Source organism: Hemiscyllium ocellatum, chromosome 49 (assembly GCF_020745735.1).
Source record: "Hemiscyllium ocellatum isolate sHemOce1 chromosome 49, sHemOce1.pat.X.cur, whole genome shotgun sequence".
Taxonomy (NCBI): domain Eukaryota; kingdom Metazoa; phylum Chordata; class Chondrichthyes; order Orectolobiformes; family Hemiscylliidae; genus Hemiscyllium; species Hemiscyllium ocellatum.
The window spans coordinates 3,512,885-3,537,873 of record NC_083449.1 but is presented as its reverse complement, the minus strand read 5'-3'; the positions used below and the strand labels follow the sequence as shown (position 1 = coordinate 3,537,873).

The 24,989-nt window shown below is 42.1% G+C and overlaps 1 protein-coding gene and 1 pseudogene across 1 annotated transcript in view; one reads left to right on the top strand and one right to left on the bottom strand.

Annotated features, from left to right (window-relative positions):
• LOC132837378 (histone H4) overlaps window positions 1-24,989 on the top strand; it is a 565,847-nt gene that overhangs the window by 111,394 nt on the left and 429,464 nt on the right. The window lies entirely within an intron of this gene.
• On the bottom strand, window positions 5,639-6,015 carry LOC132837284 (histone H2B 1.2-like; annotated as a pseudogene).

Below are 24,989 nucleotides of genomic sequence, written 5' to 3'. Positions count from 1 at the left end.
AAAGCATGTTAGAGATACTCTGGGTATTATAGGCCACTCAGCTTGCAAGAAAAAAATACTTGCTGAATGTCTGCAAAACAAAAGATTGGGACCAAGCAAAGTCAGCATGGATTTGAAATGCCTGTTCCTGTGTCATAATGTTTTATGTTGTCAGCTTGCAAAGCTGCTGGAGTTCAGCCCAACTAGTCCACACCGACCCTTTGAAGAGTAACACACCCAGATCAGTTTCCCTCTGACTAAAGCATCTAACACTATGGGCAATTTACCATGTCCAATTCACCTGACCTGCACATCTTTGGAATGTGGGAGGAAACCAGAGCACAGACAGTTGCCCAAGGCTGGGATTGAACCTCGGACCCTGGTGCTGTGAGGCACCAGTGCTAACCACTGAGCAACCATGCTGCCCTATGGTGAGCTGTGAAAGAAGATGCATTGTGAGAAGTCAATGGCCAAAAGCGATATAACATGAATAAATGTAAGGTTTTTAGTAAGCACAGTCAGAGTTGATAAAAATGAAACTGGAAAAGCACAGTATTAGAGGAGCAGCAAAGTCAATGTTTCATTTGCAAGTACAAATAAATCATATATTAGACATAGACAACTGGGGTGAAATGCATCTCTTGAACAGCATGCAAATAGTATGGGCTTTCTTGAGAGGGAGATTAGGAAATTAAAGAGGGGGATATGAGATAGTCTTGGCAGATAAGGTTAAGCATAATTCAAAGAAATTCTACAAGTTCATTTAAAGCAAGTTAACCATGAGGGAGAGAACGAGAGTAGGATAACTTAAAGATCAAAGAGGTAGTTGATGTTGTTGTTGGAGCCTTTTCCCCTGAAAAGGAATGCAAACTCAGGAGGCAGGCAGAACTCAGGCAAATGGAGGTTTATTCATGCAAAACCCAGTTAAAGCAGGGACAAAGGATTCTCTTCAGAGACCAGCCCTGAAAGGGAGATCATGACACACTCTGAATTTATAACATAAAGCAGTACTTTTATAAATTTGCTGATAACAATCGCATACAACATGATCACTTTGATCCTCCCTCATATTTCGTAATCCTAATCTTATAAAATACCGAATCAATGACAGGCATTCCTTTAACAGGCCTCAGCTTCCCATGACCTCATGGCATTGAACAGACACTATAATCACTCATCTGTGTTATCTTTCGATGCATCCTCCTCATTCACATTCCAAAGTTAATTGCTAGACTCCTTCAGGCCTCTCGGGTTGGCTTTATCCGTGAGTCAGTTTGAGTTCTGTTTTTCATTGTATCTCATGTGTTTTCTTTATGAAATTCTGTTTTTCCTTTCATATTTCCCATTGTTCTAATTATGTGTTAATAATACCAAAGACATTTAGTTGCTGTAAGATTTGTAAGAATGCTTTCTGATCTGGTTAGTTAGGTTTAGGTCTGTTTCAAAGACTTCCAGCGTAGATACGTGGAACCAAAACATTTATGCATATGTGTGAAAGTTAGTAAGTTTTCAGAAGTACCCTCATTTTCACTGGACAAAATAGATTACTCGCAGCCATTAATGACAATATACTAATGGTAGACATTTGTCAGCCATTTTGGGTAAGTAGACATGGGCCATTTTATTACCAGCAGATCCAGTTCACCTCTGCAGTTCTGTTTGAGTTTCAGAAGATGCGAGCCAGAAAATGAATTTTCACATCAGTTTTTTACTGGGAAGCAGGCAAACTCAGGAAAATGAATATTGATGTTTTGAAAAGAGTTCACATTACAGAAGAGGAAATGCTCTTTGAACACAAAGTTGGAGGTCTTTGAACACAAAGTTGGATAATCTCAGAGACCTGATCGAATGTATCCCAGGACATGGTGGGAAGTTGAGGAAGATATTGTGGTGCCCCTTGCAGAAATATTTGTATCATCTGTAACTATGGTGAGGTGCTGGATGATCGCATATTGGATATTATTTTGCTGTTATTTTAAGAAGGGATGTAAGGAGAAGCCTGGGAAGTATAGACCTGTGAGTCTGACTTGCGTGATGAGTACATTATTAGGGGTAATTCCGAAAGATAGGATTCAAATATATGGCTTGGGGAGGAGTGGTAGGAGAGGGCAAGGAATAATTAGAAATTGTCACGATTGTTTTGTAGAAGGAAATTATGTTTCCCAAAGTTGATTGAGATTGTTGAGGGAGTATCCAAGAAGATTGAGGGCACATTGGTAAACATTATTAGCTTGAAGTCTGGTAATGCCTTTTACAAGATTCTGTGTGGTAGACTAAATAGCAAGGTTAGATTACATGGGATTCAGATTGAGCGTGCCAATTGAATATAAAATTGGCATAACAGCAGGAGATGGAGAGGAGGTGGACAGTTGCTTATTAGACTGGATGCAAGTTACCAATGATGTTCCGCCCCAATCGGTGCTGGGTCCACTTTTGTTTGTTTTTTAATGTAAATGATTTAGATGAGAATACAGAAGGTATGGTTAGTAATTTTGCAGATGTCATCAAAATTGGTGGCTTAGTGGACAGCGAAGTCTATCTCAGATTAGAAACAAATCTTGATTAAATCAGTCAATGGCATGAGGAATAGCAGATGGAATTATTGAGGCATTGCATATTTATAAAACAAACAAGGGTAGGACTTATACAATTACAAGTAGGGCCTTGGGTAGTGCTGTTGAATAGAGAGACCTAGTTGGCCAGCTGCATATTTTTGAAGTTTGCTTCACATGTAGACAATGTGGGGAAGAAAACATCTAGCATGCTTGCCTTCATTGCTCAGGCCTTTGAGTACAAAAGTTGGAAAGTCGTATTGAGGTTGTATAGGATGTTGATGAGTCCTCTTCTGGATTACCGTATCAAGTTCTGGTCACCCTGTTATCAAAAGTATACTATCGAGCTGGAAAGGGTTCAGAAAAGATTTACTAGGATGTTGATGGGAATGGAAGATTCCGTTGTAAGAATAGGCTGGGACTTCTGTTCTCTGGAACCTAAGATCTTGATGGGTGATAGAGTTTTGATAATCATGAGGGCTAAAGGTAAGGGGAATGGTAGGTTTTTTTTATGGTAAGAGACTGCAAGGCTATGAGACACATTGTTAAGGTAAAAGGAAAAATATTTTAAAAGTAAGTTTTTTTTTAAACAGTATAGATTGTGTGGAAAGTTAAAAATCACACAACACTAGTGTGCTTCCAATTAAACCTGGTGGACTATAACCTGTGTTGTGTGATTTTCAACTTTGTACACCCCAGTCCAACACCGGCATCTCCAAATCATAGATTGTGTGGAATTAACTTTGAAAGGGGGTGATGCATATGGGCACAGTCACAATGTTGAAAAGACATTTGGATAAGTATATCATTGTTAAGATTTTGGAGGGTTATGGGCCAAGAACGGGCAGGTGGGACTCGTCTAGTTTGAGATTATATTGGGTATGGATTGGTCGGATAGAAGGATCTTTTTCTGTGCTGTTTGACTGACCCTTGTAGTGAAGCAATTGTCATGGTTTGATCTCAGCTCATTTTGAAAGCTTCGAAATGACAGCAGAAAGTCTAATTCAGCGCACAGTGCAGTCAAACACCACTCTCGGTGTATGGGAAATTTAACTGTAAAATGAATCTATCTGTGGAATTCAAAGATAGGGCACTTCTGTTTGGCAGAGGTGGGTATAACAGATGCTGGAGATTGGAGTGGTGCTTGAAAAGTACAGCAGTTCAGGCAGCATCCGAGAAGCAGGAAAATCGATGTTTCGGGCAAAAACCTTTCCTGATGAAGGGCTTTTGCTCAAAACGTCGACTTTCCTGTTCCTCGGATGCTGCCTGACCTGCTGCGTTTTTCCAGCACCATTCTAATGTTGACTCACTTCTTCCGTTTGCCAGAGATCAAAATCAGGGTCATACCCCACAGGGGTGGGTAGCTGCCGAAATGGTCGCGTATTAAACAGCAACTTGACCAACTCGAAAAAGCTGAAAAGTGACTGTTGCCTCCATTATCATCCCTGTCTACGGCCAGGGAAAGGACCCTACACAGGAACTCATCCGAGAATGAGACAGAGAGGAATAAGACGATAATTAAAGAGACGAGACCACAGACATCTACAAGCAATAAAAGTAATGTACTCCGAGCACCGTTAAGATAGCATTGTATCAATATTTCATGATAAACTTTTCACGCTCCTGTTATTACGGCTCAAACGGTGAACGGCCATGAGGAAAGGTTTCATTTTAGATCATACACAGTGACAGTACAGTATCGAATAAGGCAGGGACTGACACCAATACTAATTAAATAAAGGTAATTCAATTCGGTAGACGGGGGTGTTCAGCTCCTTTCACAGATACTGTGAGTGGCTCTGAAAAGAGCCTTTGGGTTGTCAAATTCAAGAATGGTCTCTTCACTTTTTAGCGGATCCAGCAGCGGCGGTTTTCTTGGGCAGCAGCACGGCCTGGATATTAGGCAGCACCCCGCCCTGAGCGATGGTCACCCCTCCCAGCAGCTTGTTGAGCTCCTCGTCGTTGCCCACGGTCGGCTGCAGGTGCCTGGGGATGATGCGGGTCTTCTTGTTGTCCCGGGCCGCGTTGCCGGCCAGCTCCAGGATTTCAGCCGTCAGATACTCCAGCACCGCAGCCAGATAGACCGGCGCTCCGGCACCCTTTCTCAGGAGCCTGTGAACACGGCCCACCGGGAACTGCAGGCCAGCCCGGGACGACCGAGACTTCGCCTTGGCGCGACTTTTCCCACTGCCCTTTCCTCTTCCGGACATGGCCACAATCTCACACGCACTATCACAGAGATCCTGATGAAGGGCTTATGCTCGAAACGTCGAATTCTCTATTCCTGAGATGCTGCCTGGCTTGCTGTGCTTTGACCAGCAACACATTTTCAGCTATCACAGAGAATGCTGGACTCCGCCCACATTGCGACCTCTTGTACCTTCGGGAGGGATGGTGGGGCGGCCATTTCTGATTGATTGGGAATTGAAACAACATTAGGCGGGGCTGAACAATGGGACCAATCAGATATCTGCTTCATTCCCCAATCCGGGGAGGGCCTGGGGAGGACGGCGGAAAGTACCGGCGCCAAATCATCAATCGCTTTCTTTCCAATTTGAAAAGCCCGCCAGTATATATCGAAAAGTAGGCAGCTTAAAACACTGAAGAATGCACGAATACTCGAGATAATTTACTTCTACAAGAAAAGTGTGCCCTTTACCTTAAATCTCTACCTCATTCCCTAGCCTACTAGAACTTGCCCATTTCTGATCTTGAATTGGGATTTTCCAAACGTGAAACATAAGCAGACCCCCAAAAAAAGGTGCCAAACCTTGTACTCTGCAACGAATCATTTACTTCACATTTCAACAGCACCCCGATATACTGATACAACATGAGATTACGTGATCGAATAACCGAGTAACAAGGACACAATCAACTGAAAAATGACAGTTGCGTTTAACATAACCTCTCTCCCAATATCCGAGAATAAGCCCGGATCGGGTTAGCGATCACTCAATACTTGACAGAACGTTTACGAAACACAAATCTCATAGGTATATTAACTTTAAAAAATACAATGATTCAGCTGTTTCAGGGAAGTTGTGGGTGGCTCTTATAAGAGCCTTTGGGTTGTGGATGTGTGCGCTTCAGTGCAGCGCGGTCCTTCACTTGGAGCTGGTGTACTTGGTCACCGCCTTTGTGCCCTCCGACACGGCGTGCTTGGCCAGTTCCCCGGGCAGTAGCAGCCGCACGGCGGTCTGGATCTCCCGGAGCTGATGGTGCTGCGCTTGTTGTAATGGGCCAGGCGAGAAGCCTCCCCCGCGATACGCTCGAAAATATCGCCGACGAACGAGTTCATGATGCTCATGGCCTTGGAGGAGATGCCGGTGTCGGGGTGAACCTGCTTCATCACTTTGTAGATGTAGATAGCGTAACTTTCTTTCCTAGACCGCCTCCTCTTCCTGCTGCCCTTCGCTGGCGCCCTCTTCACCGCTTTCTTCGCGCCCTTCTTGGCGACTTGACCCTTCTTTTCCTCAGCCATAGGTCAGTTGACTTTCAGACACAGAATAAGGCAAAGCAGGCTCAGAGCTCCCTTTTTATAGACTGAAGGCGTCATCAATGCTAATGAGGGATTGAGGAAAGCCTAGTTGCTGATTGGCTACTTTCTAGGTATGGTAATTTCATTCTGATTGGTTCGTTTGGGACTCATCCTGACAGATCCACAATATCATCGGAAATACAAACGGAAATTTTGTGGAGGGATCAAATTCCGAGCTCATTCTAAAATGTGAGATTCTAATTGTAAGGCATTCTGCATCTTTAGATAATGGTTTTCCTTTCTCTTCCATTTTAAAATGGCATCATATTTGTTGTCAAATGAGAAAATGCACTGCAATCTGATAGGCAGTGTGTTTTACTCCTGGAAATGATGGAACTACTTGGCAATTGCATTGTATTGGAGGAAAATGGGAGTTAAGGAATGTTCTCTTTTGCTGGTGTTTCTTGATCCACACTCTCTGAAAATGAAGGACATCCTACCATCATCTACTCTGTAAACTCCCTTCACTTATCTATTCGCCGATTCTTCTTCAAATCTCCAATAAGTATCAGCCAAAGTATTCATACATTACTCAGAATAGCTGCCAGCGTGTGTATCATTGCCAATTCTACTCTGAGTACCTCACCGACTAAAGGGAACTGACGTACTGTGACCTGTGCCTTTTGCTTTCTGCTGGCAACATGAATTTTACTCTCTGTCTGTTCAGCTCCTCAATCAGTGTCAGCAGTCTCCTGCTAAAATTTCAGTTTCTGACATCTTACTTTGCACTATATTAGAATAGATATTATTCAGTGCATTTCAGTTTATAGCAGGATTTTTTTTTCATTATAAACTTTGCTATGTTGATTTTCTCTGAATTTTATTTGGTCACAAGTCATTTGTTCTCATTCTGAACTGGTCACTGTTATTTAAGGATTATTTTGAACATGGTACTTGTGCGAATTTTAATTGTTACAATCTCATGTTATTTGTTTTATCACTATTATTCTCTGATTACACTGTGAATGATATTTTGTTCAGAATTTCAGGTTGGTTAAGCGTTAGTTTACCTCTCGTTAGTGGCTGTGTAAAACGGGAGTGCGGTTTTTGATCTGCCCATGTGAGCTTTCAGGACGTGAATGATTATTACTCTCTCACAATCTGTCCCTGTCAGTTTCTGCTATCTCAACGTGTGACTGTAGTAATCAGCCTGTAACTGTCAGCGATTACGTTCGTACAATTATCGCTCAATCGCTGTTGTGAGAATGTGTAAATCATTACCACTGCAGTGGCTATAAGTCTTTCCTATGAGAATGTTTGCTGTACATCTCTCTGACTCTATGCTCAATTAATTTGTCTGTAATTATCAGTATACCCATATTAGTCTCTGCTATGTGAATATAGGAGTGCTTTTATCAGTACTACATGTCGGTTTCTGTGTTGGGAATATATCAATGTAGTTCAGAATTAGATTAGATTACTTACAGTGTGGAAACAGTCCCTTCGGCCCAACAAGTCCACATCGACCCGCCGAAGCGCAACCCACCCATACCCCTTACCTAACACTATAGGCAATTTAGCATGTGGACTGTGGGAGGAAACCTGAGCACCCGGAGGAAACCCACGCAGACACAGAACGTGCAAACTCCACACGGAATTGCTAACCACTGTGCCACCGTGCCTGTTGCTGTTAGCTTCTGCTTTGTAAGTCTATCAGTTTATTTTAACTATTCCTCAGAGGTTGCGATGTGCGAATATTGCAGCCTAGTCATCAATCTGTACCTGTCTGTTCTTCAACAGTCATTATGTTCGTGTAATTATCAGTCTATCCGCAAGGTCTCTGCTGTGAGAACGTGTAAAAATAGTTGTCAATCTGTCCCTGTCAGCGTTTGCTCTGAGAATGTGAATTGCTCTGTGAATTTAGTAATTGGTCCCTGACAGTTTCTGCTATGCAAATGAGGGTTTTGCTGTTTGTTTCTGCTATGTTAATGTTTGACTAGCATAATCAATCAATCTGCACCTGTCAGTTTCTGCTCAATGAATATGTCTGTGTAATTATCATTCTCCCCTTATCAGTTTCTGCTATGTGTCTGTGTGAATGCTTTTGTCAGTTTCAACTTGTCAGTTTCTGTGTTGTAAATATGGTCATTAACCTTCACCTGATTTTTCTGGTTTGTGAATATAAGTGTTTGGTTATCCAACTGTATCAGTCAGCTTCTGCTTTGTAAATTCCTGAATTTGGCTTAATCTGTTCCTGAATGTTTCTCTGGCGCGGATTTGGCAGTGTAGTTATCTATCTGTACCAATCTATTTCTACTGTGTGAATATGAGGGCAGTTATCAGTTAGAATGATTGTGTGGCTTTAAAAAGGTGTACATTGTCTTGTCCACAATAGTTAACATACAACACAATAAAGAAGGAATTGGAAAATCTTAACTCTGTTGGATTACTTAAAAGAATAATGGATATAGTAACTCTTCTGAATTAACTGTTCCAATGCAGTAATATCCCACAAACATTCTTGTCAAAAGACAAATTCAATAAAATAGATAGTCTCACATCCGACTCCAGTAGCAGAAGGAGAATCTGCAGCTCCTGACTGTAACCGAGAGGGGAAAACTAGCTTTCCTGTCTTCAGGATGCCAACAGTTTTGCTGAAAGTCAAAACTAAAAATGTTGTTCTGTGAGAGCTTAACCACATTAACTCAGGCTGCCTCTGTTGTTCCAACTATAAAAAAGCCTCAAACTGTTTATTCTCGTAGCTCTGGTAGACTTCTCAACACTTCTGCCATAATCCTCTCTTCAACAAGAAAGAAAGTACATAATAAATATCTTAAAGCCACAATATCATCAAACCCTCCACCCCTCTTAAAAAGAATCCATCAATATACAGAGATGGACTAATTTTTTAAAAATTACACTATAAGTAAACATTTAATTGACTGGAAGCATGCAAACACTCACTGTTTTCCTGCTAAGAAATGCTTCCATCTTTTTTCATCAAAGTCGTGTCGGCACCTTGGCAATGAGGTTCTGTCATCCTGCCATATATGTAATTTACCAAGTGGATGGCTGCAATAATAAGCTTCATCAAACAGTCTGTAATTTTTGTTCTTAAAATTTCTCCAAAAGCAATAGACGCAAGGTCTCATTCTCAAACATGAAGTATTTCTGTTAATGAGTCTTCAGGTTTCTGTAAAGATACCCAATTGGCCTCAAACTGTTTGCTCTAGTGGCTCGGTGTCTCTGCCTTAAATTTGCTTTTCAAGAATATAAGGACAAAATGAACCTCTTCAAGCCACAATATCATCACACAGTGTCCATCTCTCCCTTTCTGCATTGTGAATATAACAATTCATTTATTGACCTGTACCTGTCCATTCTTGCCAAATGAACATGTAAATGTTGTCATGAATTGTCCTTGTCAGTTATTGCAATTTAAGCATGTGACTGTCATTATAAATCTATCCCCTCAGTTTAGTTATCAATCAGTATCTGTCAGTTTGTGCTAGGTGTAAAAGTGTGAGTGTCAATATATGGCTGTCAGATTTTGTTCTGTGAATAGTTATCAAAGTGTATCTGTCAGTTCATGTTCTGTGAAATGGGAGTTTCATCAAAGGAAGGACAAAAAAGGAGGCAAGAGAGGAGGGGGGTGGCATTTTTGAAAAGGGATAGCATTACAGCGGTGCTGAGGAAGGATATTTCTGGAAATACATCCAGGGAAGTTATTTGGGAACTGAGAAATAAGAAAGGGATGATCACTTTATTGGGATTGTATTATAGACCACCTAATAGTCAGAGGGAAATTGAGAAACAAACTTGTCAGGAGATCTCAGCTATCTGTAATAATAAAGGGTGGTTATGGTAGGGGATTTTAACTTTCCAAACATCGACTGGGACTGCCATAGTGTTAAGGGTTTAGATGGAGAGGAATTTGTGAAGTGTGTACAAGACAATTTTCTGATTCTGTATGTGGATGGACCTACTAGAGAAGGTGCAAAGCTTGACCTACTCTTGGGAAATAAGGCAGGGCAGGTGACTGAGGTGTCAGTGGAGGAGCACTTTGGGGCCAGCGATCATAATTCCATTAGATTTAAAATAGCGATGGAAAAGGATAGACCAGATTTAAAAGTTGAAGTTTTCAACTGGAGAAAGGGCAACTTTGACAGTATTAGGCAAGAATTTTCAAAAGCTGGTTAGGTGCAGATGTTTGCAGGTAAGGGGATGGCTGGAAAATGGAAACCCTTCAGAAATGAGATAACGAGATTCCAGAGAAAGTATATTCCTATTAGGGTGAAAGGAAAGGCTGGTAGATATAGGGAATGCTGGATGATGAAAGAAATTGAGGGTTTGGTTAAGAAAAAGAAGGAAGCACAGGATAGATCAAATGAAATCTTAGAATAGTATAAAGGCAGTAGCAGTATACTTATGAGGGACATCAGGAGGGCAAAAAGGGGACATGAGATAGCTTTGAGAAATAGGATAAGGAGAATCCAAAGGATTTTTACAAATACATTAAGGACAAAAGGGTAACTAGGGAGAGAATAGGATCCTCAAAGATCTGCAAGGCAGCCTTTGTGTGGAGTTGCAGAAAATGAGGGAGTTACTAAATGAATATTTTGCATCAGTATTTACTGTGGAAAAGGACATGGAAGATATAGACTGTAGGGAAACGGATGGTGAAATTTTGAAAAAAATGTCCACATTACAGAGGAGGAAGTGCTGAATATCTTGAAATGCATAAAGGTGGATAAATACCCAGAACTTGATCAGGTGTACCCTAAAAATTGTGGGAAGCTCGAGAAGTGATTGCTGGGCCTCTTGCTGAGATATTTGTATCATCGATAGCCACAGGTGTAGTGTTGGAAGACTAGAGGTTGGCTAATGTGGTGCCACTGTTTAAGAAGGGTGCTAAGGACAAGCCAGGGAACTATGTACCAGTGAGCCTGATGTTGGTGGTGGGCAAGTTGTTGAAGGGAATCCTGTGGGAACAGAGGTACATGTATTTTGAAAGGCAAGGACTGATTAGGGATATTCAACATAGCTTTGTGTATGGGAAATCATGTCTGACAAACGTGATTGAGTTTTTTGAAGTAACAAAGAGGATTGATGAGGGCAGAGCGGTAGATGTGATCTCTATGGACTTCAGTAAGGCATTCTACAAGGTTCCCATGGGAGATTGGTTAGCATGGTTAGATCTCATGGAATACAGGGAGAACTAGCCATTTGAATACAGAACTGGCTCAAAGGTAGAAGATGGAAGGTGATGGTGGAGGTTTGTTTTTCAGACTGGAGGCCTCTGACCAGTGGAGTGTCACAAGAATTGGTGCTGGACCCTCTACTTTTTGTCATTTACATAAATGATTTGGATGCGAGCATAAGAGGTACAGTTAGTAAGTTTGCAGATGACACCAAAATTGGAGGTGTAGTGGACTGCAAAGAGGGTTACCTCAGATTACAACAGGATCTGGATCAGATGAGTCAATGGGCTGAGAAGTGGCAGATGGAGTTTAATTCAGATAAATGTGATGTCCTGCATTTTGGGAAAGCAATTCTTAGCAAGACTTATACACTTAATGGTAAGGTCCTAGGGAGTGTTGCTGAACAAAGAGACCTTGGAGTGCAGGTTCATAGCTCCTTGAAAGTGAAGTTGCAGGTAGGTAGGATAATGAAGAAGGCATTTGGTTTGCTTTCCTTTATTGGTCAGAGTATTGAGTACAGGAGTTGGGAGGTCACGTTGTGGCTGTACAGGACATTGGTTATGCCACTGTTGGAATATTGCATGCAATTCTGGTCTCCTTCCTATCGGAAAGATGTTGTGAAATTTCAGAAAAGATTTACAAGGATGTTGCTAGGGTTGGAGGATTTGAGCTGTAGGGAGAGGCTGAACAGGCTGGGGCTGTTTTCCCTGGAGCGTCGGAGGCTGAAGGGTGACCATGTGCAGGTTTACCAAATTATGAGGAGCATGGATAGGATAGACAAAGTCTTTTCCCTGAGGTCGGGGAGTCCAGAACTAGAGGCCATAGGTTTAGGGTGAGAGGGGAAAGATATAAAAGAGACCTAAGGGGCAACATTTTCATGCAGAGGGTGGTACATGTATGAAATGAGCTGCCAGAGGATGTGGTGGAGGCTGGTACAATTGCAACATTTAAGAGGCATTTGGATGGATATATGAATAGAAAGGGTTTGGAAGGATATGGGCCGGGTGCTGGCAGGTGGGACTAGATTGGGTTGGGATATCTGTTCGACATGGACAAGTTGGACCGAAGGGTCTATTTCCATCCTGTACATCTCTATGACTCTGCGACTTATCCTTCCTTTTAACGTCTTTCATAGTCTTGAATGTCGTTAAACCCTTCTGCACACATGCTAATCTGCTGCTTTCTTTTCTATTTACCATGATACTTCCTGTCGTATCCCCCCAACCCCTCATCACTAAAGTCCTAGTGATCACCTCATTTCTCCTTTTTACGAGAACACTGGTTCCAGATCAATTCAGGTGGAGACCATCCCAATAGTACAGATCCCTCCTGTTCCAAAACTGATGCCAATGCCCCAGGAAATGGAGCCTTTCATTCCCACACTACTCTTTTAGGAATGTGTTTAATTCCCTTATTTTCTTTTACCTAAACCAATTTGCACATGGCTCATGTAGTAATCTGGAGATTATAACCCTTGGGGACCTGTTCCTTAAGTTTGTTCCCCATGCTTGATAATCCCCAAACAGGTCATTCTTCCTCATCGTGCCTACGATGATGATACCAACGTGGACCAGACTAATTGGATCCTTGTCCTCCCACTTAAATATCCTTTCAAGAAGGCCAGGGATGTTCCTCACCTTGGCATGGGAAAGGCAATACACCGTGCAGGACTCTCAATCCTGCTTAAAAAAGATGCTGTCAATACTCCCAGTTAAAAAGTCCCCTACAAATACCATCTCTCTTTTTACTTTCTCCTCTTGAATGACCTCCAGGAAAGTGGTTATTAAAATGCAGATCAGACTGAAGAGCTTTGAACTAAGGCACTGTTTGTGCACAATCAACTGCAGAAGGCAGATCGCATCAATTGCACGTCTGACACAGGACTTCCAAAGCAGCTCAGTAATCTGAGCAAGCATCCTCACTGAAAAAGATTTCCAGGTTGGCAGATAACTGTGTTCAAGGAGAAAGTGAGGACTGCAGATGCTGGAGATCAGAGCTGAAAATGTGTTGCTGGAAAAGCGCAGCAGGTCAGGCAGCATCCAAGGAGCAGGAGAATCGACGTTTTGGGCATGAGCCCTTCTTCAGGAATGACAGTTTCCTGCTGCGCTTTTCCAGCAACACATTTTCAGCGCAGATAACTGTGTTCAGTATGACTCCACGTTTTCTCTTAAAAAAAACACTTGGGGGAATCTTTGTCATAATACCATGCAATTTGGCAAAGAAGTATCATTGAAGAAGACAACAATTTTGAGTATCTGAAATATCCCCAGATGGAAAACAAAGGTTATCACTGGAAGAAGCATGTGAAAATGTACCCATCATATCCACACTTGCTTCAGCAAATATCATCTGCCCCACATAGGCAGTACTTGCGGATTCAGCATTAAACGATTCAATAATGCCACGACGCATAGAAAAAGAATCATCCTTGATGCACAGTCACTATTCAAGAAGAATACCATGGTTTTATAAGTACAGGATAGACATTCCAAACATATTATTCTACATGGCCTGAATATACTTTCCAGCGTATATGTATTAATCACTATATCCCGCATATTCCCTCATTGTAGGAGAAAGTGAAGACTGCAGATGCTGGAGATCAGAGCTTGAAATGAGCCTTCAAGGGCTCATGCCCGAAACGTCGATTCTCCTGCTCCTTGCATGCTGCCTGACCTGCTGCGCTTTTCCAGCAACACATTTTCAGCTATTCCCTCATTGTCTAAGTTTGGGCCGAAAATTCATTTGATGATCTCTTTGCTGTTAGCTCAAATCTCCTTCCCTGAAGATGCTTCTGGTGTTCACAGTCAGAGTCACCTATTTCGTTGCTCCCCCAAAAGCTGCCACCCAGGTCTCTACGTCCTTATAAAAACCGCCAAAAATGCGGCCGGTGTAAATAAAAAACAAAAACAGGAATTGTTGGAAAAGCTCAGCAAGTCTGGCAGCACCTGTGAACAGAAAGCAGAATTAACGTTTCAGAACTACTGTTCCCACCAGGTTCCGACCCATACTTTTCATCCACTTCCCGGAGACAGGGCACCAGTAGCTTCACAGGGACTACAATTCCCACAATCCCTGTCGCTGCTGCTCATGTGACAGGGTTAACGCTCTGACCCTACTGCGCATGTGCAAACGCGACTGAAGGGCTGGGACGATTTCTTCAATGTAATTGATCAGTTATCATAGCAGCCACTTTGTCTACTAGCAAAAACATTCAAACGTCATTTCGGCACGTACGATGCTGTCCCACGTGTTTCCGTCTTCCATCCCAGCACCGTCTGAAGCAGCAAAGTGACCAATTGAAAGCACTGGAGGATCGGAAGCAACTTAGACCTCCAACTAATCAAAGCGCTCTATCGTCTGAGCGCACGAGTTTGGAAAGCTGCTCCGTCCTACCCAACAAAAGGTGGTGCTGCTGCTGTTTGTCTTTGTCTGAATGGAGATGGAGCTTCACTCAGACTAACAATTCCTCCTCCCTCTCCATATTTGTGAGTAAACGTTTTCTCCCGGTTTCTTCTTTTTAAAGTTCTGGTATGAAATTATCTATTTGCAGCAACTGAAAGAGAAAGGAAATGAACCCAGGGAGGGACAGAACCTGTCCAGGGCAAGAAATGATGATCACTTCGATTTGATTGTTCTGAATTTCGAACCGAATAGTGATGACTTTTATAACTTTTTTTTCAGGATGTTATAAAGGGAAGATTTTCAGACAGCAATCTCAAAACAACCAACACTTGAAGATCTTATAGAGTCACTGAAATAACTGGCACTTAAATATCATTGGTTGTAAACCATAGATCAAGAATGTCTCTCTGATTCAAAAAGTTTGAAGCAACAATTTGACTGGAAAAGAATTGAGACATACCTACCAAGTGCGAGTCTTTCAGTGAATTGATAAACCTTCAAACAGTGTTATACCTGAAAGCAACATCACACCATTCATAGTAGGAACTTACAGAGACACTAGGCCACCCTTAATATGGAGAAACCATGGAAATGTGATGACTGTGGGAATGGATTCCATTCCCTGTCAACTCTGGGAGTTTCATCACTGTGGTCACTACAGGGAGAGGCCATTCACCTGCACTGAATGTGGGAAGGGATTCCCTGATTTGTCCGCTCTGTGGATACACCAGCATGATGCCACTGCAGAGAGACCATTCACCTGCTCCGAGTGTATTTCACCCTGTTGACACACCAGCAAGTTCATACAAGGAAGAGGCCACCTACCTGCTTGGAGTGTGGGAAAGTGTTCACACAGTTATCCAGCCTGCACATGCACCAATGAGTCCACATTGCCATTCTCATTAACAGGCTGTTAGAAAGGGAGGGTTTGCAGACAGAAATCTCAAAACGACCAGTACATGAAGATCTAATGGAGTCACTGAAATAACTGGGACTTGAACATCATAAATCTCCACATTGGCTGTTCCTTCACTATCAAAGGGTCAAAATCCTGGAACTGCTCTGTAACAGCATTGGGGGTGAGCCAATACCACAAGCACTGCAGTCCCAGAAGGCAACTCACCATCACTTTCTCAAAGTGAACAACTCAGAAGGGCAATGAATTCTGACCCAGACATTGATACTGTACCCCATGAATTGATATCAAAATGAGGGAAAATCCAGCTCAAGGCTAAGCCATGTTCATTCTGACAGAAGGTGAAATGGAGATGACCAAAGAATTGCTTTCTGGACAGGCCACTCTTACTACTTTTGCTTCCAGTAAGGCTGATGTACTTTGAGCAATGAACTGCACATTCCCATGTAAATGATCCCCTGAGGAAGGACATTCAATTTATCCTGGATGGGAAATAATGTTTTCCTTACCACTCTAATGAGATGAAAAGTAAGTATGTTTGTCTTTGTTCCATTAAGTCTGTACCCAGGGCCAGGCCAATTGACTCAATTGGTCTCAGTCAGTATATATGCTCCACATGAACCTTTACCCTCCCCTCTTCAACTCCCCATCAGCAGATCCTTCTATTTTGTGGAAAGATTAAATGGGAATATCTCTCTGGACATTAATGTAATATTAAGGATTAAACTACAATGAGTGAATATTCTGCAAGTGGGTGGGGACGACAGGCACGAATGCAAATCACTCTAACTCCAATTACACAGTCATTTGCTACTGAACTCCCTATTATCAAGTTAAACTATTGTTTAATCTCTGGCTGTGGATGGCTAGAAAAATATGACAATCAGGTTCACTTGCTTGATCATCCCCAATGCTGAGGCCCATCACACCTCCGTTGTCTGAGACAGAAGCAGGACCAGAATTCATTTTCAGGGCACTCCGAAACTCGGATATATCACACCTACGTTGTCTTTGGGAAATACTGAGTCAGGAAATCTTCTGCATAATGATTCCCAGGATTAGGGCATTAGCAGTATCTTCGAGGATGATCTCATCCTACCATAGTACCTGGGGTAATATGTGACTGTGAGGCTGGGGGTTGTCTTCAGTTGCATGTGACTATGGAGGAGTGGCCAGAGTATCTGTAAACATTGTCAACTGACCTGTATAGAGGAAATGTATTTTCTTTGGTTGGGCTCTCCACATTAAATGGAAAATAAATCAATCTGACAACGAGTGTAATCGTCAATCTGTCCCTTTCCGACTCTGCTGTACAATAAATGTAGTTATTGATCTGTTCTTGTCAGTTTCTGCTTGGTGAATGTGTTGTGTAATTGTCAATCTATCCCTGCTATGTGAATATGTGCACTGAGATTACATCTGTTGCTATCAGTTTCTACTTTGTAAATGTGAGAGTTTAGTTGTCAATCTTTCCCTGTCAGGCTCTGTAATGTCAGTGTTTGAGTCTATTTATTTATCCTTTCCTATCAGTTTGTGTGACTGCAGTGATCAGACTGTACCTCTCAGATTCTACTACATGAATATAAGAGTGTAGTTATCCATTTGATTGCATCTGATTTATTGTTATTACATGTACCAAGATACAATGAAAAGTATTGTTTTGTGTGCTTTACAGTCAGATCATATCCTACAGAGTCCATCAGGGTAACAGAACAGAATTGGGACTACAGTGTAAAAGCTGTAGAGCAGTTGCAGAGAGAGCGAGATTAACATTAAAATTTGGGAGGTTCATTCAAAATTCTGATAACAGCGGAAAACCTTTTCCTGAATCTGTTGGAAAGTGTGTTCAAAAATCTATATTTTCTACCTGACAGACATGGTGGAGGTGAGTATTACCAGGGTCGGATGGGTCTTTGATATTGTTGGTTGCTTTCTTGAGATGGGAAAGTGTAAATGGAGCCTTTGGCTGGAAGGCTGGTTTCAGGGATTGACTGGGCTGTATTCACAACTCTCTGTAGTTTCTTGTGGTCTGGGGCAGAACAGTAGCCATACCACACTGTGACACATCCAGATAGGATGCTAACTATGGTGCATCCATAAAAATGCAAGAGTCTTTATGGACATGCTGCATTTACTTAGCCTCCTGAGGAAACCTGCACGGTGAATGTGTTTGGGTAATTGTCAATATAAGCCTGCCAGTTTCTGCTTTGTGAATGTGAGAATTTAGTTTTTAACAGTCACTGTCAGTTTTTGCTTTGTGAATGTTTAGTTAAGAATTCTTCCCTGTCAGGCTCTGTAATGTGAATGTGAGTGTATTCATCACTGTTTGCCTGACAGATTTTCTTTTATGAACATGTGACTGTGATTCATTCTGTGATAGTAGTTTTTGGGGTGCTGTAATTGGGCCTTAATCTCTTCTGCATTTTATGATTTATGACAGAGTCACAGAATTGGTACAGCCATTCAACCCATTATGTCCAGACTGGGACATTCTGTTCTTCACCTGTTCTCCATACGAGTTTCTATTAACTGTTGGGATTCTGAACTTTATCCACTCTTTTCAATTGCTGTTGGACATTTTCACTGGGCCTCCAGGTGAAACAGTGCCGATTTCTCAGCAACAAACCCAGACAAGAAGACCAAACACATCCAGAAACCCTAGCCACTCTTCCCTACATCAAAGACATCTCAGAAATAACTGCCAGATTACTCAGACCCCTGCCCACAAACTCACCAACACACTCAAACAGCAGCTAATGAACTTGAAAGACCCTATACAGACAACAAGCAAAACTAATGTCATTTACAAAATACCATGCAAGGACTGTAATAAGCACTACATTGGACAAACAAGCAAAAAACTAGGATACATGAACATCAAATAGCCACAAAACGACATTACCCTCTCTCACTAATATCCATACATACAGATAAAGAAGGACACCACTTCGACTGGGACAACACATCCATCCTAGGTCAAGCCAAAAAGAGAGACACAAGAAAACACCTAGAAACATGGTATTCCAATTGGAACTCTGAGTTAGACTCTGCCTACCACCACCTGAAAAAAAGAACAGGAAATGACAACACCAGCCCAAAGAAACCCGTATAAATAGAAAGCAGGAATCAGGAGCAGTGCTTCGCCTGGAGCCCCACTGAAGATGTTACCTAGTAGGCCAATGAAACACCTGGAACTGTACCTTCACCCAGAACCTGCTACAAATCTTCTCAAACCTTGCTAATGGGTTTAATATTTTATGAATCAGTATTCCATTTTTTTTCATGTACGGAAATGCTTCTGCATTACTCAGGCCCTCAACCAGAATGTGAGTGTGAATAAGGTGCGTTTTTATCAGCACAAAGTTGAGAGTGAGAATGGGATTCATTCACTCTCTGATACTAGATATCAATGTGCTCCTTATTCTCGGTTAATGTGTTTCAGTGCTTCAGTGTCATCTAGATTGAAACACGTCACTTTTAGTAACTGCAAGTGTACTTCGTTGTCAAACTTCTGCTACTTAACATGAATGAGGTATTATCCATTGCCACTGGAGTGAGTTCCTGTCAGTGAAAGTGCATTTGTTTGTATATCTATTAATCTCTGGTACTGTACGTGAAGTTGGATAACATCTACAGCCTATGTTCTTTAGTTTTAGTGCCTATAGGGTCCATGGACAGGTGAACATCCAACTCATTGCAGCAGAAAAGCATCTGTGTTTTTCTTTAGAATCAAGGGGAAAAAGTCAATGGAGTTTTGTAACCCGTATAGTACAGAGTTTAACTGGGAACAATGGGGATATCAAGGTCTGGTTTTCAGGATGTTATCAATTTTTGCATAGTGACATTTTACCAATGAATTAATAATCAGTATTAACTGAACCCATTTGCAACTAAGTGAACACATCAACTGCATTGCAGTTGACTGATCATAGTGTTCCTTGTACAGGAAAGAGAATTGGCCAATTCTATTTTATTTACCAATTTGGACAGGATCTGGAGTAAGCCTCTTATGTTGCTCTATGGTAAAGAGGGGGAAAGCAAAATAACTTCTATTTCCACCATTCAGTGAAGCATATTTAAATTATCAAATTCAATTTATTGAACTATCAACTCTTGTTGGGGAAAAATAATGAAGACTTTGACAAACCTACCAATTTTGGCTTTTTCTTTCATTCTGCACTGTTTTAAATAGTAATGATCCGATTCCACGGACTCCTTGACAAACCATATCCTGATTTCTTCCTTTTCCGTATTGCAACGAAGGCAGGGTCAAGAGGAACACAAGGTTCTTTATAGATTTTTGAAACAAATTTCAAAAGACATACAGAATAATGAAAAAAAAAACTTTCTTGCTGAACAGCAAAAGAAAGAAAACCTACAAAATGATGAAGTGGCGAATGTCATTACAATATAGATGGGGATGACAGCTTCTCTGCTGCCATGATTTTTTTTATGGAAATGGAATGCTGGTTGAAAGGGATGAGAGTTGTTAGCTCGATCAACTATTATGTTGTAATAAACTGTTTTTAATCAGTGCAGACTTAATAAATTGAAGAGACCTTTATTCTGTGCTGGAGATCTCTTTGACTTCAGATCTGAGATTACAAATCAGTTTGATGTGATGTTTGTGACAGTTGCAGTTTACATGGATTTTCATTGTTGTCAGATGTTGTAATGGGTATTTCAACATGATGTACAAATTTGCAACTATTGTAAATCAGTCTGTAGCTGTGTGAGAGCTGGAGTGTGTGTGTGTGTGTGCGCGTGTGCGCGCGCGCGAACTCGTTCGTGCGTACATGTAGTAAGCATTCTCTCTACGTCAGGCTTTGGCCCAAAGGTTCATTTGAAATTTGCATTGTTTAATTGTGTTTTTGTACAGGACAAATATTTATCAAAAGATTAATTTTGACCTTCTCAGTTACTGATAATGTCAAGGTTTTCGTCCTTGTCTGTACTCAATATCTCCTTCATATATCCTCGTTGTAACAATGTAACAGCAGGATCTGTTTATTCACGTTGATTGTAACTTTAAAATTGCCTTTACTACATGAAGTTCATCCAGTTCCTGAACACATATTTCTTATGAGAATAAAGTCTATCTCTCTTCTGATATTGCAAATGATAATTGGCTATGCATAATTGAATTATTGGAACTGAGCTGTTGTGCATTGAGCAGAGGGGGTTATGTTTGACTCTTCTACTTCTGGAAATTGAGCTCAATGTGTGTTTGACACAATCCATTTTATAATTACGGAAATGATGTTCTCCATTCACAGCAGTAGCATACCTGCTGATTGTCACACTTGGCTTCGTACAGACAAAATATTACATTTTCATGGTTCGCCTTAAGGAAGACGAGAGATGTCTTGTCTATAATTACCAGGGTTGTTTCTACTCCCCTTCTTGAACAAGGGAACAACATTTGCTATTTCCAGTCTACCCCTACCATTCCTGTAGACAATGATGAAAAAGATCAAAGCCAAGGTCTCTGCAGTCTCCTCCATGGCTTCCCAGAGAATCCTGGGATGAATCCCACCTGGCTCAGGGGGTTTATCTATTTTCACACTGTCCAGAAATCTAACACCTCCTTTTAAACCTCAATCCCAACTAGTCTCGTAGCCTGTTTCTCAGTATTCTCCTTGACAACATTGTCTTTTTCCAGTGTGAACACTGATGAAAAATATTCATTTAGCACTTCTTCTATCTCCTGTGACTCCACACACAACTTCTCACTACAGTCCTTGATTGACACTAAACTTATTCAAGTTACTTTTTTTATCCCTTGTAGAAGGTTTAAGGCTTTTCCTGATACTATCCACCAATTTCTCATGCCCCCTCCTCAATCATTTTAGCTCACTGTCCTGGCTACCTTGTATCTTTCCATTTGCGCTAACTGAGCCTTCCCATCTCATCATAACATAAGCATATTTCTTCCTCTTGACAAGCGATTTAACTTCCTCAGTAAACCATGGCTCCTGCACTCAACAACTTCCTGCCTGTCTAACAGTTATATATTTACCACGAGCACAGAGTAGCTGTTATAGAGTCATGGAGATGTACAGCATGGAAATAGATCTATCAGTCCAACTCGTCTGTGCCGATCAGATATCACACACCCAATCTGGTCCCACCTGCCAGCACCCGGCCCATATCCCTTCAAACCCTTCCTATTCATTTCCCCATTCGGATGCCCTTTTAAATATTGCAAGTGTACTAGCTTCCACGACTTCCTCCGGCAACTCACTCCATACACGTACCACCCTCTGAGTGAAAAAGTTGCCCCTTAGGTGTCTTTTATATCTTTCCCGTCACCCAAAACTTATGCCCTCTAGTTCTGGACTCCCCCACCTCAGGGAAAAGACTTTCTGTTTATAATTCTATGCCCCTCGTGATTTTATAAACCTCTATAAGGTCACCCCTCAGCCTCTGATGTTCCATGGAAAACAGTCCCAGCCTATTCAACCTCTCCGTAGAGCCCAAATTCTCCAACCCTTGTACAAGTTTGTTGAACCTTTTCAAGTTCTAAAGGGACATCCCTGTGCCTTTGGGTCCTCATCTCTCCTACTCATAGAATCATCTTCTCCATGTCCACTGTATCCGGGCCTCTCAATATGCTGTAACTTTCAATCAGATTCTCCCTCACCCTTCCAATTAAGAACCAGAATATATTTGGACTTTCAGTTTCTATTTGAAATCACTAATTGCTCTGGTGTGTGGAAATGCCACTTTGTAACTGCAGGGGATTCCATGATTTATTAATGTGGAATATTCGTATAGAGGAGCAGGAGGAAGCCATTCAGCCCCTTGATCCTGTTCCACCATTCAATGGCAGATCTGTGACCTGACTCCAGAGACCTGCCTGTGGCCTCTATCCCCTTTAATAACTTTGTTGAATAACAACAAAAAAATTATCTCTCAGATTTAAAACTAACAACTGATCCAGCAATGCCTGCTGTTTGTGGAAGAGAGTTCCAAACCTCTCCCAGCCTTTGTGCGTAGTAGTACATCCTAACATCTCTCCTGAACAATCTGGCCCTAATTCTCCAGCAATGCCCTCCCTAGTTCAAGGATCCCCAACCAGTGGAAACGCTTTCAATTTCTATACCCTGTTTTCTCCTGTTAATATCTTCGATCAGATCATCCCTAAAACCTGTAAATTCTAGACAGAACGGGCTCAATTTATGTAATCTCTCCTCATAACTTAACCCCTGAAGCCCAGGTATCAATCTAGTAAACTCGTGCTGGACTCCCAGGCCAATCTATCCTTCCTCAGGTGTGGTGCCCAGATCTGCTCCAAGTGGTGTCTAACCAGGGTTTTGTATAACTGCAGCATCCCTTCTGCATCCCTGTACTCCAGTCCTCTCGATATAAAGGCCAGCATTCCATTAGCTTTCTTCAGGTAATGAATGTCAGAAATGAAAAGAAATACAGAAATGGTTGGAGAAACTCCGCAGGGACAGATATTATTTGCCACCTGGGGACTGTCTGACTGCTGTTGAAGACAACTTTCCATTTTTTTTGACCCTTTAGTTTTGAATTGTGCTGGAGCCAGGTACTCTTCAGTGAGGGATACAGGATGGCACCTATTCATTTTGTTTAAAAACCTTGAGATCCTCAAACAAGGGGGGGTTACTTTGAGAATTATTACTAAACGGCAGAAAGTCAAAGGCTTTCCGTATATCTGAGGCAGGCTGTGTGCATGGGTGTGACTGAACTTGGAATTCATAAGGTAGACCCTGGGATCCATCTGAGGAAGATAGAACAATACTGATTCTTTGTGATTTTATTCCTTAGAGGGATATATATGGTCAGAGTTTTCCCTGATTGAGCCATTCCAAGTATCTCAGTCTCAAGTCAGAAGTGTGATAGCATGCTCCCTACTTGCCTGGGTGGTTGCAGCTCCAACGATATTCGAAAAGCTCAACATCATCTAGGGAAAAAGCAGTCCCCACTTAATTGGAACCACATCCACAAGCATCTACTCCCTCTATTACCCATGTTCAGTAGCATTAATACCAAGATGTACTGTGAAAATACACCAAAAATCGTCAGGCAACACCTTCAAAATCCATGACCACTTCCATCTAGAAGGACAAGTGCAGCAGATATGTAGGAACACCCACCCTCGATAAGTTTCCCTTTGAGCCACTCAGTGTTCTGATTTGGAAATATAACACTGTTCCCCTGGTGTCATTGGGTCGAAATGCTGGAATTCCCTCCTTCAGGGCAGTGTGTGTCTATCTACAGCACATGGACTGCAGCAGTTCAAGAAAGCAGCTTATCCCTACCTTCTCATGTAGGTAACTAGGGATGAGTTGGGCAATAAGCACAGGGTCTAGTGGGTGATTAAAGTCTGGTTGAAGATTTGTAGCTCGGGTGTCCATTGTTGTGGTTCTGTTCGCCGAGCTGGAAGTTTTTGCTGCAAACGTTTCGTTCCCTGGCTAGGGAACATCATCAGTGCTATTGGAGCCTCCTGTGAAGTGCTGCTTTGATGTTTCTTCCGGTATTTATAGTGGTTTGTTCTTGCCGCTTCCGCGTGTCAGTTTCAGCTGTAGTAGTTTGTATGTGGGGTCCAGGTCGATGTGTCTGTTAATGGAGTTTGTGGATGAATGCCATGCCTCTAGGAATTCCCTGGCTGTTCTCTGTCTGGCTTGTCCTATGATGGTAGTGTTTTCCCAGTCAAATTCATGTTCCTGGTTGTCTGAGTGTATGGCTACTAGGGATAGCTGGTCGTGTCGACACGACCAGCTATCCCTAGTAGCCATACACTCAGACAACCAGGAACATGAATTTGACTGGGAAAACACTACCATCATAGGACAAGCCAGACAGAGAACAGCCAGGGAATTCCTAGAGGCATGGCATTCATCCACAAACTCCATTAACAGACACATCGACCTGGACCCCATATACAAACCACTACAGCTGAAACTGACACCCGGAAGCGGCAAGAACATCCATCAACAGACACATCGACCTGGACCCCACATACAAACTACTACAGCTGAAACTGACACCCGGAAGCGGCAAGAACAAACCACTATAAATACCGGAAGAAACATCAAAGCAGCACTTCACAGGAGGCTCCAATAGCACTGATGATGTTCCCTAGCCAGGGAATGAAACGTTTGCAGCAAAAACTTCCAGCTCGGCGAACAGAACCACATCTAGTGGGTGATGCCCATGTGCCATGAGTGATTAATAATAAAAAAGGTTGTAAATTACCCCAGGGCCTCCACCTTCCTCTGTGAGCTTGTTCTGGGAGGGTAGGCGCAAACTTTGTAGCGAATGTTGGTGCAAAATACGCATTCGATGTTATTCCCTGGGGTTGAAGTGTTCCGAGGAGGAAGATGAGGCGTTCTTCCTCCAGGCTTCTGGTGATGAGGGAGCGGCGGTGAAGGAAGCCCAGGGACACCCGCACCAATCAACCACGCCGTCCCGTGGCCCAACATTTC